We start from the raw sequence: 16,241 nt of genomic DNA, 5'->3' as shown, positions 1-16,241 counted from the left end.
GTCTCTGTACTGCAATGCCTCGTCCTTTTTACTGTCTTGTTCACTTGTTTTATTCAGCAGCATTGCAAGACAAAGACCCCGAAGGTCCGGATGCAGCCAAAACACATATGCACCCACACACACGCACACACATTTTAACAGGATTAAAAATCCAACCATGTATTTTCCTCTTATAGAGTATGAAGTCTGCACATGCATGCATAATTTACAGTCAAGACACAAATACAAAGAGACATACAAGCACACACTCGTAAGTGACCCAGACAAGCCACTGACTGCAAGAGTTAAATCACTGTCATTGCATGACAAAGTTCAAGAAGCAGGTCTTCTGAGATTAATCTCTCTCCCACGTTTGCAAACAGCTCTAACCGACGTAATCAGAGTACATTCAGAAAGTTTTTAGACCCTTTCAAGCTTCCTACATTCCCAGCTTTTTTTGTCTTTTGTCTATTCTACAGCCCTTACATGTCTGTGAAAATCACCACAAATAAACTTTACTTCCATACTTGCTTACATTTTTGGTATCATTCAGATAAAGTGAAGCAATTGGCAGATTGCAGACAGATGGCCTCACGTTTGACACTAGAATACTTTGATGTACAGAGGAGCTCACGTTTGACTCAGTAGCTGCAAGATGCCCAGTTTCCTGGGGCTGCAGAACATGGCCAGATCATCACCCCTCCACCACCGTGCTTGACAGTTGGTATGAGGTGTTTTGCTGGCATGCTGTGTTTAGTTTCCAAATGTGGAGCTGTGCATTTAGGCCCGAAATCTCCACTTTGGTCTTGCCTGTTCAAAGAACATTGTGATTTGTTCAGACCCAACTTTGCTAACCTAAGCCATGCTATCATGTTCATTTTAGAGACAAGAGGCAGCCCCAGCTCCAAACAAGCCATACTTCTTCAGTTTTTATCTAATTATACTATCATGAACTTTAACACGCTAACTGAGGCCTGTAGAGTCTGAGATGTAGCTCTTGTGTTGTTATCCATTTCTCTGTGCATTGTACCGTCTGACCTTGGAGGGATTTTCCTGAGAGGTTCTGGAAAGACTGTGGTGTGTGTGTGTTAACACACCTGAATCCTCCCAGTGCAGCAAACTGAGAAAACTTCTCCTTTTACAGAGGTGCTCACACTTGCTGCTGCTCAATTAATCAAGTGAATTTGATTGTCAGCATCTAGCTGCTACTTGCCCTCTTAATTCCTATGGAAGTAGTAAAGGTGGACTTAGTTTTTCTGAAGACTGCATACAGTCTTTTTCATATGACTAGCTTAAAACAACTTTATCGGTAATGGCAGCCTCCGGTCTTTCTGGGAACGATTCGGCTGTCTTTTATGATATGAGTATTTTTTCTTTGTTTACTTTGATTCTTCATGGCAGAAATGTAAAAGTGCACTATACATCATGCTGCTATCGCACATTGTGTGGCATTGATGGATATGGCTGATGAAGCCATTTAAAAAAAGCGAAACCAGGTGGAGGAGTGTTTACTGTGACCTTCAACTGAACGATTCACAGTGAAAACCCACTTCTATCTATCTCCGATTGTGTCAGTGAATATTAGAGAGGCTTGATTAGTTTAATGTAGTGTTGTTAAAGGCAGGTGTGTGCACACACACACACACACAGACACACAGACACACACACACACTGAAAATACTGCAGTCCTCGTCATGCCTCGCTGGCTCACAGCAGCATGATGTAAGGGTCCTTTTTTTTTCCTTGGCTCCTTTAAAGTGATGGAGGCCAGTTCGGCCGGGCTTTGTGCAGGAAAAACCTTTAATCAAATGAGACAGACGTTGAATGCGCCACAGAGTTTGTGTGCATACTAGCTGGTGTGGCACTTAGGGCAACACAACACAAATATGGTTTGAGTCGTGACTAACTAGGGTCAGGGGGAGTCATGAGAGACGTGTCTCTTTTTTTACTCATGCAGACACAGACCTCTTCCAGGCTCTTGGCCTTCATGGTTATAGAGACATAAAAAAAATTAAAAGCACAGTCACACAAACAAAAAGCATCCCCGGCCTTTGGGTCCTGATTCCCCTCTTCATCCGTCTGCCTGTTCCCCTTTGTTTCCTCTGACGTTGGTGAGGAAAAACGGGAAGAGACAGCTTCGGTGAAACATTGCGAGACGTCCGTCCAGCGGACAGAGCGAGAGATCCATTGGCGTGAGTGGCAGCAGACCCCTTTCTGATGATTTTAATGAAGGTTGATGGACTCTGAGACCTGACTCACTGCATACTGTCCGTGATGTGCGCAGGACAACCCTGCCTTACCGAGAGTTATGGCTTGCTTCATGAGTGCCACGGTCTGTATATCACGACTCTTGTCCTTGTCGGTAAGGAGCAGTCCCTTTCAGCGTCCTCCTCAAAAGCACTTCAGGCAGATGCTTGTTCATGCAGGAAAAACTATGCACTGTGTCATGCTGCAGTGCCCTGGCGGACTAAGCAAAGCAGGGGTGAGGGTAAACTGAAACGGGCACTTTGCTGGATTTTCCATTTGGAGTTCAGTTTACCCATCCAGTGAAAAGACATGCAGAAATGTGCACTTCTTTAGGCTCTGTGGCCTAACCCGAAAGCTTGGTTAAGTAGTCAGAAATGCATTATGACAAAATCAACGGCCATTATTATTAAATAACTTTTGATTGTTTCTCAGGTAGACGCTGAGAAATCAAAGCCCTGTTAAACAATATTTTGCATCTGAGCATTAAGAATCAACGCACCAACTGCAGCTCTGTGCAGTTTTCCCAACATTTTGGCAGCAATTCGCGCCGTAGGCCGGAGCAGACAGTTGAATTCTTTGACGTCTGTCCAGCTGCCTGGCTTTCACGGAGCACCTCCTATCTGCATTTTGCCTTTCCGTCTTTGTATCGTTCTTCATTGTCACTAACTGCTCACACATCCTCCATTTACCTATACTTTTCTCTCCCACCCGACCTCACCTCCTCTTCACTTCTTTGTCCGCTCGTTGTTTTTTCTTGTCTGACGAGTTGCTTTAACGCCTTGCAGCCACCTCTTTTTTAGCTTTGGTTGGACACTTTCACTCAAACTCTCATTCTCCTTAGCATTAAAGAAAGAAAAACACAATTTGTATTCTGGGCCATGTCTGTGATGTGAGTGAACAGAGAGGGGGAAGGAGAGACAGGGAGGTGGACAGCGAGGAGAGGAGGGCTTGTTAAAGTCACAGTTTGATGACTGGTTAAATGTATTTGACATAAAGGCAGGTGTCTGGGGGCATTCGCCCACATTGGTAGACTGATTTTTTTCTTTTTTCTTTTGGTTTTATTTTAAAGAGGGAATTTGACCTTGAGTCAGCAAAGTGGCATGCTCTGACGCCAGAGAAGGTACTACAATGCACCATCACTCACTTCCTAACATAACAATAGCTTGACTTTACTGCAGCGAGGAGAAATTAGAAATGCATTTTGCAGAATGTTATAATTCTGCCTGATTTTGTGCATCATTACACAGGTGATTTGTATATTGACACACAAGTCTGCATTGCGCTTGAGTTTGCCCGTTTGTGGGGTTGTTTTTTTTCTTAAATATAGACTCCCAGTGTATCCTCACAGTTGGATAATGATGCAGTTAGAGGGGTGAGAGAGGGAGAAGGATGGCTATCCACACACGTGGCAAGTCAAGTGCTCAACAGTAGACTTTTTAGATGCTGGTGGCACGGTGTGTTTGGATGCATTTGAATTTGTACCTCCATGACTGAGCAATATTCCCCTGCACGAATGAGTTTGCGCATGGATGCCCGTTTATACATGTTACCCTGTATCCTACCCTGGCAGCAATGCCTGGTCAGCAGCTGACACCCCCCCACACACACACGTAAACCTCCCACCCCATCACTGACAGCAGCTCCTGCAGTGCTGCAAGAAGGAAAAAAGATGGGGCAGCAGAGCTCCACTGACCTTGCAGCAGAAAACCCAAACAGTTCCAACAATACTAGCACACCCTCGACTGCTCACACGCTAAAGCGCTCTTGGGACAGCGCACACACAGCTCTCACCCCTTGCATCTCTTCATGCTCATTCAGACACTCGGTCTACACTTTGGAATCACCTCAGGCCTGTTTGCCAGCCTTCTTACAAGAGGAAATGGACAAGACAGACAATGTGCCCGAGGCTGGTGGTTGAGGACAGAATACGCGTGTTCCCATATACTGAAGCAAATGTGCATTCATTTATAAAGCGACAAGAGACAGAGAGTGAAACTGAGTTCTACCCGCAGGGAGGGAAATCAATAAACACGCACACACCCAGTTTTACACAGTTCTATGCATGCGTTAGCGTGCACTACAAAGTGCATTATGAATGTATGTAATGCCCATACACACGCTTGAAATAGAAAGCAAAAAGCATCCTCAGCCCCAACTTCCCCTGCAGCTGGTAAAAGTCAGATAAAAGTTTCTCCTTTTTCCACTCTCTCTCTCTCTCCAGACTCTCTATCCCCACTTTCAGGTGGAGCTGTGGATCACCCCTCCTTGTTAGACCTGGTTGTGGGCGGAGCCTTCATTTTTGGGCACTTGCCTCCTCTCTAGGGCTGCGCAATACTGCAAATTCTGGAATCGATCAGATACCAAGTAAATGCAGGGCCAAGATTGTTAATACAAATAAAGATACTTTTAACCTATAAAGCCATTTTTTTATAGTGGAGAGCAGTGTGTCATAATTTATGAGACGAATCATCATTAATTTGCAAATTCTGAACACGTTTTACTTTCCACAATAATTAGTTAACAGAACAAAACACACCTTTTAGCTTTTTACTACTTTTTGAATCTGGGTTTTTTGGAGACCTAGAATTTAAATCAGTGCTTTGGCACAAGTATAAATGCGATGCCAATACCAGCATCGGTAGTGATACTGTTGAGAGCTAAATCGATCCGGTCACCTCTACTCTCTCAGGTTTTTTTCTTTTGTTTAAGTCAGAAATACTGAACCATTGTTCAGCTCCTTTGATTCCTGTCTCATTAAGAACATTGTTTCACACATCCAGTTCCACTCACCTGAGCTTCCCTGCCATCCACTCCACCTGTGACGAGTTACACTTACCTGCCTGCCCGCTCTCCACCCTCCTGAAAACCTATCCATCTGCCAGCTTCCCACTCTGAATCAGCTGCTCAAGAAACTAAAAAGGTCTTAGAGTTTAATTGCAAAATCTGCAAGATCATCTCTGACTCACCTTGGCCATCACTAATCACTCCCCTCCTCTCTGGCAGAGCCTCCTATCCTTTGCCTTTAGAGAAACCTCCACTTGCCAGTATCACTTACCTGCCCATAAATTACACTTTTTATCATTGCAATAAAACCGGTGAAACTGCAGTCGGTTTCCAAGTCCTGCCTTTTGAGTCCAGTCCTTGGTTAAATATGACAAAACCATTGTTTCTCTTCAACCTAGTGCCTCTTTCTGATAATACCACAGGCCTCAGGCTTGTGTCGCCAGATTGAATATGACAGGGAAGTGAATGGGTTTCAGGAACAAGTGCATTATGGCATGAACGCTGTCAGAGAGAGTTTTTGTCTGTTTTGGGGCTTTGTTAATCCTGCTGGGAAAACACTGCTGTATTTAAAGCCTAGAAATATATTTGTCTTTAATTAAAAGGCAGGTCTGTTTCAAATGAATCGTATAAAGCCAAATGGTGTTTTAGTTAGGTATCACACAAAGTAGAACAGGGCTTGGCAAAGGCAATTAATTAACTATAATGAAATTTTACTTTGTAGAAGGGGGCTCCACCAATTTTACACATCAAAGTCAACGTGCAGGATGTGACAACGTGTACTCAGCACACTCACCAGCATTTTGTCAGAAGTCACTGGCATTAAGAGGAATGCACAAAGATTCATGTTTGTCAGCCAAAACACAGCGGTTCATATCCCATTTGAGAGCTTTGTGCTTTGTTCTTTGTTCCATTTTTTTTTTACTTTTTTTCAGTTTTATTTGAATTTAGCTTTCATTTGCTCTTTATACACCCAAACTACTGAGCCAGCTTTCATTTTAATTGCTGGTTTGGGTTAATAATATTACGCCCCATGTTAACAGACGACTTAACAGTGTCATACGACCTCATTGACTAACCTGTGCTTAAATATTGCATATGACCAATTCACACACAAATCCAGGATTAAACTCCTGCATTTGTTTGCACTCTGCAAACAGATATAGAGACCCTCGGGTCATGCGTACACACAAATGACAAAGGCCAAGCGTAAATCCACACCCTTAAACTAAACTATATTAATAGATTTTTGTGGGTCATTCTTAATGCTTTAAAACAAAACAAGGCCAACCGTTAGTCCTATGGTTCACTATCAATAAAGAATTAGATTACATGTAAAATTTAACATGACATATTCTACTAGGCAGCACTTTCACTACTAGATGTGACCAATAGGAAGACAAAAATAAACATGAGTTGGTTTTCAAACTTTCAAACTGTTTCCTCATAACCTCATAATTGCCATTTCCTGACACATCAGGTGCTCTTTTTCCTCCGCCTGCTTCCTTCTTTTCCTTAAACTTGTTTTCTTTTCACATGAAATTTGATGCCAGATGTGTTGGGTTTTTTGCATCTCTCAGAGGAGGCACAATTTTCACAATGCTGGTTATTGCTGGGGTTTTTTTGAACAGCCAGGCTTACTGCTTTGCTGACAACCTCAACCTCAAGGTCAGTAAGAGAAATGGGGTCCTGGTTGAAGGCAGATTTCAGATACCAATTTAGATGTATGCACATGAAGGCCAAGAACAGCACTGGTAAGTGTACACATTTCATCACTTCAGTGCACTTACTTCAGAGAGGAATGTAAGAACATTTCTATGAACATATTCATGAATATTAGCGTCACATTTAGCCACACTAAGCCTCTGCGGTTAAATGTGAACCTCTCGATACACGAATGGTTTTGACAAAACTACAGCAATGAACTTGAGCAGAACTCTATTACATATGAAATAAAAATGTCTCAATCTCTTTACCTGACAATGCAATAAACTCCAGGTGGATCTATATTCTCCTAGTATGGCACTAAAAGCCTGTGGGACTAAAGGGGGGGGGGGGGGTTACACTTTTGTGTTAAGTGACCTTGTTGATAAATGATGCTCTCTGTTCAATCTGAAGGATCATTCAGTCCAGTCTCTGAGTGCATGAGAAACACAATACCAGTACAGAAGAAGAGATCTAATGGTAAAATGCAGATTTGTCATCTTCTTGTCAAATTTATCTTGGGTGCCAACCAGGCTCATCGACAGTTATATTTCAGTATAAACCAGCAGGAAAGCAGGTGATAACACAGAGATGGTAGCAGGGAAGAGAGAGGGTGGATGATTGGATAAGGGTTTTGGATTAAACAGAATGTAGCGTCAGGGAATTGGAAATGAAGGTCAGATGAAAGGGGAGGAAGGTAAGAGGAAGAAGTGATAAATGGAAACTTACGCACCATCAGCATCCTTGGCTTTATTCCTAAGGGGCCAGATGTGGCCTGGTATATGTTAACATTAAATGGGGATTGATGGATATTGTTCTAAATAAACAGGCCTTTACAAGGCCACAACTACTTTGTGGCAAAACCATCCCTCCGTTTAACTACTTTTTCTCCACATTAGAGAGTATTTGAGATCAGCTTTCATTGTGTTTATGCTGTTGGTGCTGTTGTTGTTTAATCAATGTGATGTTGATCTGCTAAATTTTGCTTTTCTTGAAGAAATAAGAAAGCCAGTTACTAAAATTACTTTTTATAGAAGGATGTGTAATAATAGCAAAGAAGCGAAAGTTCCACATTGCTGCTTATGTCGAGTCCTCATCATAACTTAGCTGTAATTTCCAAACTATTCGTTGAATCCAAAGTAGCATTTTCGTTTCATTTCAGCCTTATTATTGTGAAACCAGCCAGAACGTGCCTGAAATTTAAACCAATTACAAAGCTGTATTTGAATAATTGCTGTGCATTTGTTGAACGGTGAATGTTTAACCTGAGGACTCACGGCATTCATATATATATATTCATATATATATATATGTGTGTGTGTGTGTGTGTGTGTGTGTGTGTGAGATAAGATTTGGCTCCCCATAGATGGAGGCTTTAAGTGACTTTGACAAAATAGGTCACATCATCATCCTATTAATGTTCCTTTTCTTAAAAAAGACCCAACTAAAATAATAAGAAAACTCTCAATCCAATTTTTGCTCACTCCTTCTCCCATCTGACCAACAGGTTGTTAATGATCTCATTTAAGAGGTCATGGGTACTCTAATTGAAAGTGGGCTGACTACTGTTTCTCTGGACTGACCTCTGTGATGGTCTAAAGTTAGCACAGACTTCGTGACCCCACTAAAAATAGTCAAGTTTCTCTCACCGACTGACCTTACAAGTCCACATCGACCCTTTTAATTGCTCAAATTACCTTTGGAGCTCCCTTAAGGAAAGCCTTCTTTGCCTTTGGAGAAATAGTGACTTTATGTGGATTTAGTGACATTACTTTGGATGGAGAAAAGCTACATGATGAGCTACACTGATAGAACAAAGAGGAAGAGGCCCTATATACGCCAGGACCATTAAAAGTAATGCAAGTTTCCAGTATTGCTGGGCAATTTGCCGCTTGTTGCACCATGCTGTTCACTCTGGTAGCATGTGACACCTTGACACAATCACACAGTGTGCAGCTGAGCACTGTCTGGCAGTAAACTGCGCACTGCCACAATCCCATCACTTATTCAAATATTAGCCAAACCGCAACATCTGATGCTTCGATACAAGCTGTTCATTCCAGCCTCATAAGTCTTTGTTAGGAGGTGGCTCTGTTCCAGCACCAGTGCAGTCCACACACAGTCACAGTGCCACACATATACGCACGCGGCAGCGTCTACACACGTGTGTCTGCAGGCCAGCACACCCAATAATAAGCTGTAAACAGGCAGCATTGGGCACGTTTTCTTTTAATTATCAGCCTGCGTATCATTGAAACCATCAAGCTCTCTCCCAACGCAACCGCCACAAACAACATCTGTCCTTGACCTTGGCAAAGAAAACCCACCAGTGTATAGCGAGCTGCTCCGCCTATCACAGCCTTCTGTCGGGTCAATTATGATAACAGGGTCATTTGTTAATGTGTCTCTGTGCTGTGTAAATGCAACTGCTTAGTTTGTGGGTGCATTGGGGTATATGGGGGGTCTTTGTGTCACCTATGACTGGCCCAGCGTTACAGGCCCTGTTTCTGTGTATCCGTGTGCATTACACACTGGATAGGGGTGAGAATTTAAAAAATGGACATCAATTGTTCCTAAATGCCGAACCCCGGTTGACCTTTTTTCCATCTCTTCAGCAAAACCACGTGACTCCCTCTTCTTCAGTCATCTTTATTAAAATCTGTGTTTTAATTAACGCCGTTCAACGAGGGCCCTCTGAACAGGGGGTTAATTGTGCTTTTCGTGAAATCAGCTCAAATGCAAATTCTCTCTGCGTGACCTCTGTTCCGTTCCTTGGAATAGTGTTTTAATTATCCAGACAACCTCTTAAGAAACCATGGTGACGGGGTAACCATATGGTCAGTAGTCAGGTCTCATCCTCGAGATACTGCGGATCACAGGAAGTGAAAGAATGTGGAGGATCAGTGGAAGAATGTTCGGATTTACAGATATTCAGGAAGTAAAGCACCAAAAATAAGGAACAATGATGATAGTGATGCTTAAAATAACAATAAAAAATAATAAATAAAGAAATGTCTAGAAGAAACGTCAATATACTGCTCACATTCTGACTATTGATTTCATGATGTTCTCTTATGTGCTATCACACGCTTCCAGAAACAGCTACTCCACTATCCTTCCCTACTCAGCCCTCTGCCAATGGGCTTCCATCCTCCCTGCTCACATTAACAGTCATGTCTCCACAACATGTGCGAAGCAACAATGGGCAGCAGAGCACAAAAGATAGGCAAACTGTGATTTGCATTGTAGGCCAAAGCACATCCTCAGCAATATGCAGGAAAAAATAAAACCCTGAACACAATCATCAGCAGCCATAAGTAGGCAGTAGGGTTTTTTTTATTATTATTATGCATGGTTTCACTTGGATTCACTTGACAAAATAAAGTTGTTGTAAACCAAAGAGCACTTTGATGTCAGTCATGTGTTTCCTGCTTCTTTGTCTGTTTGTACGCTAAGGATGTTAATGTCAGTTTGTCTGTGTATCAGTCCACCACTTTACCCGAGGCTGTAAAAGATGATAGAAAAGTATTGGATAGATTACCATGAAATGTATTACAGAGTTTTATAGCCACCACAGGATGAATCCTACTCATTTTGACCACACCCTCAATTTCCTGTCCCTCAATTTCCTGTCAATTTCCTGTTTAAAAAGTCAGTAGCGTAACATCATATCTAATAATATTTTAAGACTTCAAAGCCGATTTAGACAGCACATCAGCATCCATATTCTTGCTAATATAGTAATGGCATCATTCATATATCCTGTGTGTAACTCTACCACACAATTGAGCACAGTCTTCTAAAACAAACTGTCACTGTTAAACAGGTAGCACCTCGTTCACACATTGTCAATATACACATAACTGCACTCGTTCATGTCCCAGTCATACTGTTAATGTGACGCATCAGCGCAACTGCTGCGCATCTGCTACTGAAGGTTTGGAATTTCTACACTGGTTCCCTGTGCCTCCCTAAATCAGCCTGTTCTTATTCCTGGGGCAACAATTAATGGTGTTTTATCAAAGCTGTTGGCTTGGCTCATTTAGCACAAGGTGTCCTTAAGCAGCGGAGCTTAACGCATGGCATTAGCGAGATGGGACTGTCGATCCCAGCTCGTGTTTCGTCAGGGTTACTGCTGTGAAGGAGCATTTTTTGTTACAGATCACAATCTTTTCACAACCTTAGAATAAGTTTTTAGCACCTAAACATAAACAAGTTTGTACCTCAAACTAGTACCTAAAACAGAGACAATATTGCAATGGCAGCAGTTGAAGAAACGTGGAATCGGACAAAATTGCATTACAGATATACTAGATATACTGTGCCGCAGTTTTCAAGACGTGTCCTTAAATGCGCATGCACATCATTGCTGTAGCTTCACACGCACATACACACACAGACATATAATGATCCACACACCAATCTTTATTTTTCTTTCCCCTGTCACCCTCTTTTTATCTTCTTGTCCTGTCAAACACGGTGACATAAGAAAAACATTCACTCCCTCTTTTTGAAGCTGTTTCTCTCTCTCTAACACACACCCTGCAACCCCGTCTCATGCATCCCTCCCACAGAGCATTATTTCCCACCTGGGTATTTCACACTCCGCAGGGCCCTGTGCTTTTTAATTCATTGAACTCTCATGAAATCCCAAGAAGATATGTTACCATGCACTGAGTCTGACTTTTATAGCTAATAGGGAAGTGGTGACAAAGTTTAATGGGGTTGTGTGATGTGTGAGTTTTAGGAATGGAGAGAGAGCAAGAGGCAGATACAGAGGGCTGTATTTTCATATTATCCTTTTTATTGAAATATTGGAGCAAAAAGAATGTTTTTATAGGTTAATGTCACTCTAAAATGGGGTTTTTTGGAGGGCCAATTCCTCATCTAGAGAAATTACCTGTGGTACACATCAGGGTCTGATCTGGGCCCTATTTTCTCTTCTCTTTTGTCTGCATATGCACTTTTTGTATATGCAGATGACACAAAATTGTATGTCCCTATAATTTGTCTTGGTTTGTTTCATATCTCGAGCCTAAAGACGAAAACTGACATAATTATATATGTAGGTATTTTACATTCCACAGGGCTCTATGCAGGGCTGCCATGAAATCACAAAAATATATTCTACCATGCATCACATCTGACTTTTACATCTAATAGGGAAGTGGTCATAAATCATTTAGCGCAATTCAGTTTTATTTATATAATGCCAAATCATATGCAGATGACAAACATTTATATATCTCTTTGATAATTTGTAAGTGTCTCAGTCAAGCTGCAAAGTTATAATTTAAGGTAAAAAGCTAACTACCAGTGAAAAGACAATACTGTTTTATATCTTTCGTCCAACTTTATAATGGATGGACTGGTGAATATGTTAGACATGCTTGGCTTACATGCCCCAAAGCTCGTGATCTGCCTTTTTCTATGTATTTGGCAGAACACAGAATTTATTATAAAGTCCAAGAATAACATATCAGTACTGCAGAATTATAGATATTAAATCTTCTTGTCGCTTTAGCCCAAATTTTGCACAGGCTTTAAATGGTTACCAGAAGATATATTTTAATTGCTTTGGTGATCCTCTGTCTTTGACTCTTGGCCTCTACGGGATCCTATCGTTATCTGTACGCCTCCCTTTTCAGTCCAACTTATCACTCCTACACTAAGAAGGCATCTGAAGTTTTCTCCATCCATTTTTTTAACCATTTTTGATCACCCCCTTCCACTTGAAGTGCAACCGACTCTCCCCCTCTCCGCAAACAAATGTCGCTCTCTAATTGGCCAGAACTGGGGAGTCATGAGAGCGTTGGTGTTTGGACAGCTGTTAATCTCGAAGGGTTGGCAGCGGCAGAGAAGATTGTGACAGTGGTGGGGAGAGGGATGACAATCTGGAATGGCAATGTGAATGACGCAAGGAGAGAGGAAGAGTTCAAGTCTGGTTGCAAATTACTGCCACCCCAAGTCTGTGACCACATCTGTCTGTCATTGTGAGGCTGTGGTGTCAGTGAGAAAGTGCTTCCACAGATATATAATGCAGTGTCACTGTTTGTCTCAATGCCTCTGCAGCATTGTGTAGTATGTACTATGGCAGTGCAGTTAATGTACAAGAACAGACACACACACACGCCCTGCACATTCATTCACTCCAAATCATCACACGCATGGGGATGCACTGTGTTTTCTCCACTGCTCACACTCACTCTTGCTCCATATCTTCCTTTCCTTCGATCCTATGCTCACACACATACACACAATAAAGCACACATACACAGCGCTCAGGGAACCAATCACCATCGCCTGTTTTCAGGTCCTGTTTGTGAATGGGATTTTTACGGGAGAGGAGGAGGCAGGCACCTCTGTGTTGTAGGCATGCAGCTGCTACAGCATCCCGTTCTCTTTTTTTTTTCCTCCACAAGCTCAAATATTTCTCTCATTTTCTCTTTGTGTTTCATTTTTAATGTTATGGTTATTTTGGTTGTTTTTAATATTGCAGCATCACTCTTTCCCTCTTCTTGAACTCTCTCTGACTCTTTTCATCTTTTTTTGGATGGTGCAGTTGGATGTGACTGCTGCATTGAAATATCCCCCCTCTTTCACCATTACCTTCACCATCATCCACAGCTGTTTGCCTCTTCCAAATATTTTTAATTATCCTGTCCACTTTCCCATTTATTGCACAACTTGCTTTTTCCACAACATTTTTTCTATCTGTCACTCCATCTTTTTCTTACCCTTCTTTCTTCTCACCATCCCATCTGCATCCCGAGGAAGGTGGTGATGCGGGTAGGGTGAATGCCTAAAGACTCACACACACACAAACACACAAGCGTAGACACTTACCTTCTGTGACAGGATCTTCCGTCCGGAGTGCTTCTGAATCTTCAGTGGTTGAAGATAGAGCAGCGAGCCTCTGTGAGCTTCTGGCAGATAAAAAAGAAGTGGAGGACAGACAGAGAGGAAGAGAGAGAAAGAGAGATAAGACAGGAGAGGGAGTGAGAGGTATAAAGAGAGAGAGTGAGAGAAGGGAAAAAGTGGACTAGAGGGGCGGGCTGAAGCGATCCAAGTGGAGGAGGAGCAGGATTCTCCTAGCTAGCTGGAGGTGAGATGAAGGGGAGAAAGAGAGAGGGAGGGAGAGATAAAGGGAGAGGGAGGGAGAGAGTTAGGGTGCACTGGATTGGGATAGGAGGGGATTGTGTGATGTTTGAGAGGAGGAGGGATTGCAGCGGATGAAGGGAAAGTTGGAGAGAGGAGAGAGGAGGGAAGGGAACAAAGAGAAAAAGAGGTTTATTGATGAGAAATGATGGAGGAGGGAGGATAAAAGAGTGAGATGCATGCGAAAGATGACCTAAAGCCAAGTATCCGAGGAGGACGGAAATGACAGATTAGAGGTAGAAAATGCAGACAGGGCAGCAGAACCAAAAGTCTAAAAGGGAGCCAGAGGACAAAAACACCTGACAGGAAATAGGTGTGATCAGCTATGATTTGAAGGAAGAGAAGTGGAAGTGTGGGATTTCAGGGCACCGTTATGTAACCTTTAACAGCGTCAAATAATACAAGAACAACTTATGTCAAGCCATCACATGCATGCGGTCCCTGGAGACAATCAATTTCAGAGTGCAGAAAATGTCCTTCCATCCATTAAATCTTACGGTAATCCAATCTTGTGTTGATGTGTTGCAGTACGGATACTGCGATTAACTTTGGAGCAATAACTTACCGGCGGATGGAAAAACTGGGGGGAAAATAAAGCGAAAGATCTTTGTGAGAGGCTGGTGACAAAAACGGAATCTGGGAGGTGAGCATACATATACCTTTCAGGAACTTTAAGGAGAGTAATGGTTCACATGTGGATTGTAACATACTGTACAAAAAGTTTTAATGTGAGCAAACCGCATTACAGCTATGGATAGACTGCCTGTCTATGCTCTCTTCTCTTTCCTCCGACCCCCAGCCAGTCATGATGGATGGCTGCCCCCTGGAGCCTGGTTCTGCTGGAGGTTTCTTCCTGTTTAAAGGGACTTTCTCCTTCCCACTGTCACCCAGTGCTTGCTCATAGGGGGGTTGCCTGATTGCACGTATGAAACACCATGCCACCGAACACAGGAGCATATTTTGAGAAACCATGGGGCTTCCAGGAGTCTGAGTCCCATGTAGCACTGCTGTTTTTACACTTTTATTTTCAAATTTGGTTTTCTGATACTGTTCAAATAAATTAACACAATAAAGCTATCTGGGTTTTTTTAGTAAAACATCATGTTTGGATTAAAATGATGTTTGAGTCTCATGACTGAAAACTGCAATTCCTCTAATCACCACTTTAGGCCTGCTTAAAAAAGCGAGTCAACTCCTATAGACACCCATGGCCACTGGGATAGACTATCCTCTTGGTAATCCAACTGTAGTTTGATATTTTTAGGTGTTTATTTGACCAGGAAGTGAAACTAAGCGTCTCTTTTGCAAGATTTTCCTATACTGACATAGTCAAATAGACTGGTATTTTTATCTAACACTTACATACACGTTAACACTCTGATGGATGCACCAGGGGCAACTCGAGGATACTTCAACATGCTGACTTCAGGAGCCAAAGTAAGAAACAGAGAGGTTGACAGGTTGTAGCTCCTAAGCCACAGCCACTCATAGACAGTATTAACCTAGCAAACGTTTCACGTCAGGGGAAAACAGAGCTCCAAGAAAAATCTCTGCAAGCATGGGGAGAAGTGTACCTCCTCACAAAAGAGCCGTACCCTGGTTTGAACCCAGGACCCACTTATGGTAAATGCAGCAATTCTAACCGCTGAGCAGATGCGAGAGAGCCAGCGTGATGCTAAATGCTAGCTTGCTGCACTCTTGCTGGAAAGTTAGCAGAACTACATTGGTTATGTAGGTGATGCAGTCTGCTCCTCTTCATGGATTTAAAAAGAAACCCTGATTTTCCACCTGTTGTTGATCAGCAGGTTACTGAATGTAAAAGTGAAAATGAAAAAAATCCTAAACTAGCATATAAAAAAACTGTTTGTGGTCGCTTTTGTATCTTTTCTCACATCTCTTTGGGGTCCTTTCTCACTGGCTTCTAAAGGAGAGACATCGCTTCATGCAGATGCTTTGTCAGATATAGATTTCATGCAATTGTCTATTTGTGTTCAGTGTCAGAGGTCTGGGTCAGCCCACAGTACTCTTAAGCTGGCTGGCATTCATTTTTGTCAAGGTGAGAATTCATTTGCTCAAGGACACTTCAGCAGAGTGGATGCTTGCCAATGCACAGTTTAATCCTAGGATTTCTTTTCTCCCTTTCAAAAAAAAAAAGCTGTACTCAGCTATTTAGTGTACTGATGGTGTCTATTTTCATAAAAGACTGCTAAAATCAGCTTTGGCTGCAGTCTCTGTGCACAGCTGTTTCCACATGCTTTCATTCGTGTAAAGCTATATCATAGGTTATGTCTGCAATGTTTTCACCCAACAGGGTGTTTTCTCCATAAGTGTAGACTGAATATCCAAAGAAAGACTCCCATTGCACAAAAGCC

The 16,241-nt window shown here is 42.3% G+C and overlaps 1 protein-coding gene across 1 annotated transcript in view; it reads right to left on the bottom strand.

Moving 5' to 3' along the window:
• pvalb6 (parvalbumin 6) overlaps positions 1 to 13,829 on the bottom strand; it is a 53,587-nt gene extending 39,758 nt beyond the window's left edge. Inside the window, exon 1 of the mRNA XM_026165562.2 lies at positions 13,558 to 13,829. The gene's annotated coding sequence lies outside the window, so the exon portion shown is untranslated. The remainder of the gene's footprint in view (positions 1 to 13,557) is intronic.
• Positions 13,830 to 16,241: the final 2,412 nt, after the last annotated feature.

Source organism: Astatotilapia calliptera, chromosome 4 (genome assembly GCF_964374335.1).
Source record: "Astatotilapia calliptera chromosome 4, fAstCal68.1, whole genome shotgun sequence".
Classification (NCBI taxonomy): domain Eukaryota; kingdom Metazoa; phylum Chordata; class Actinopteri; order Cichliformes; family Cichlidae; genus Astatotilapia; species Astatotilapia calliptera.
The sequence above is the reverse complement of the archived record's forward strand: the minus strand, read 5'-3'. Positions and strand labels throughout refer to the sequence as shown.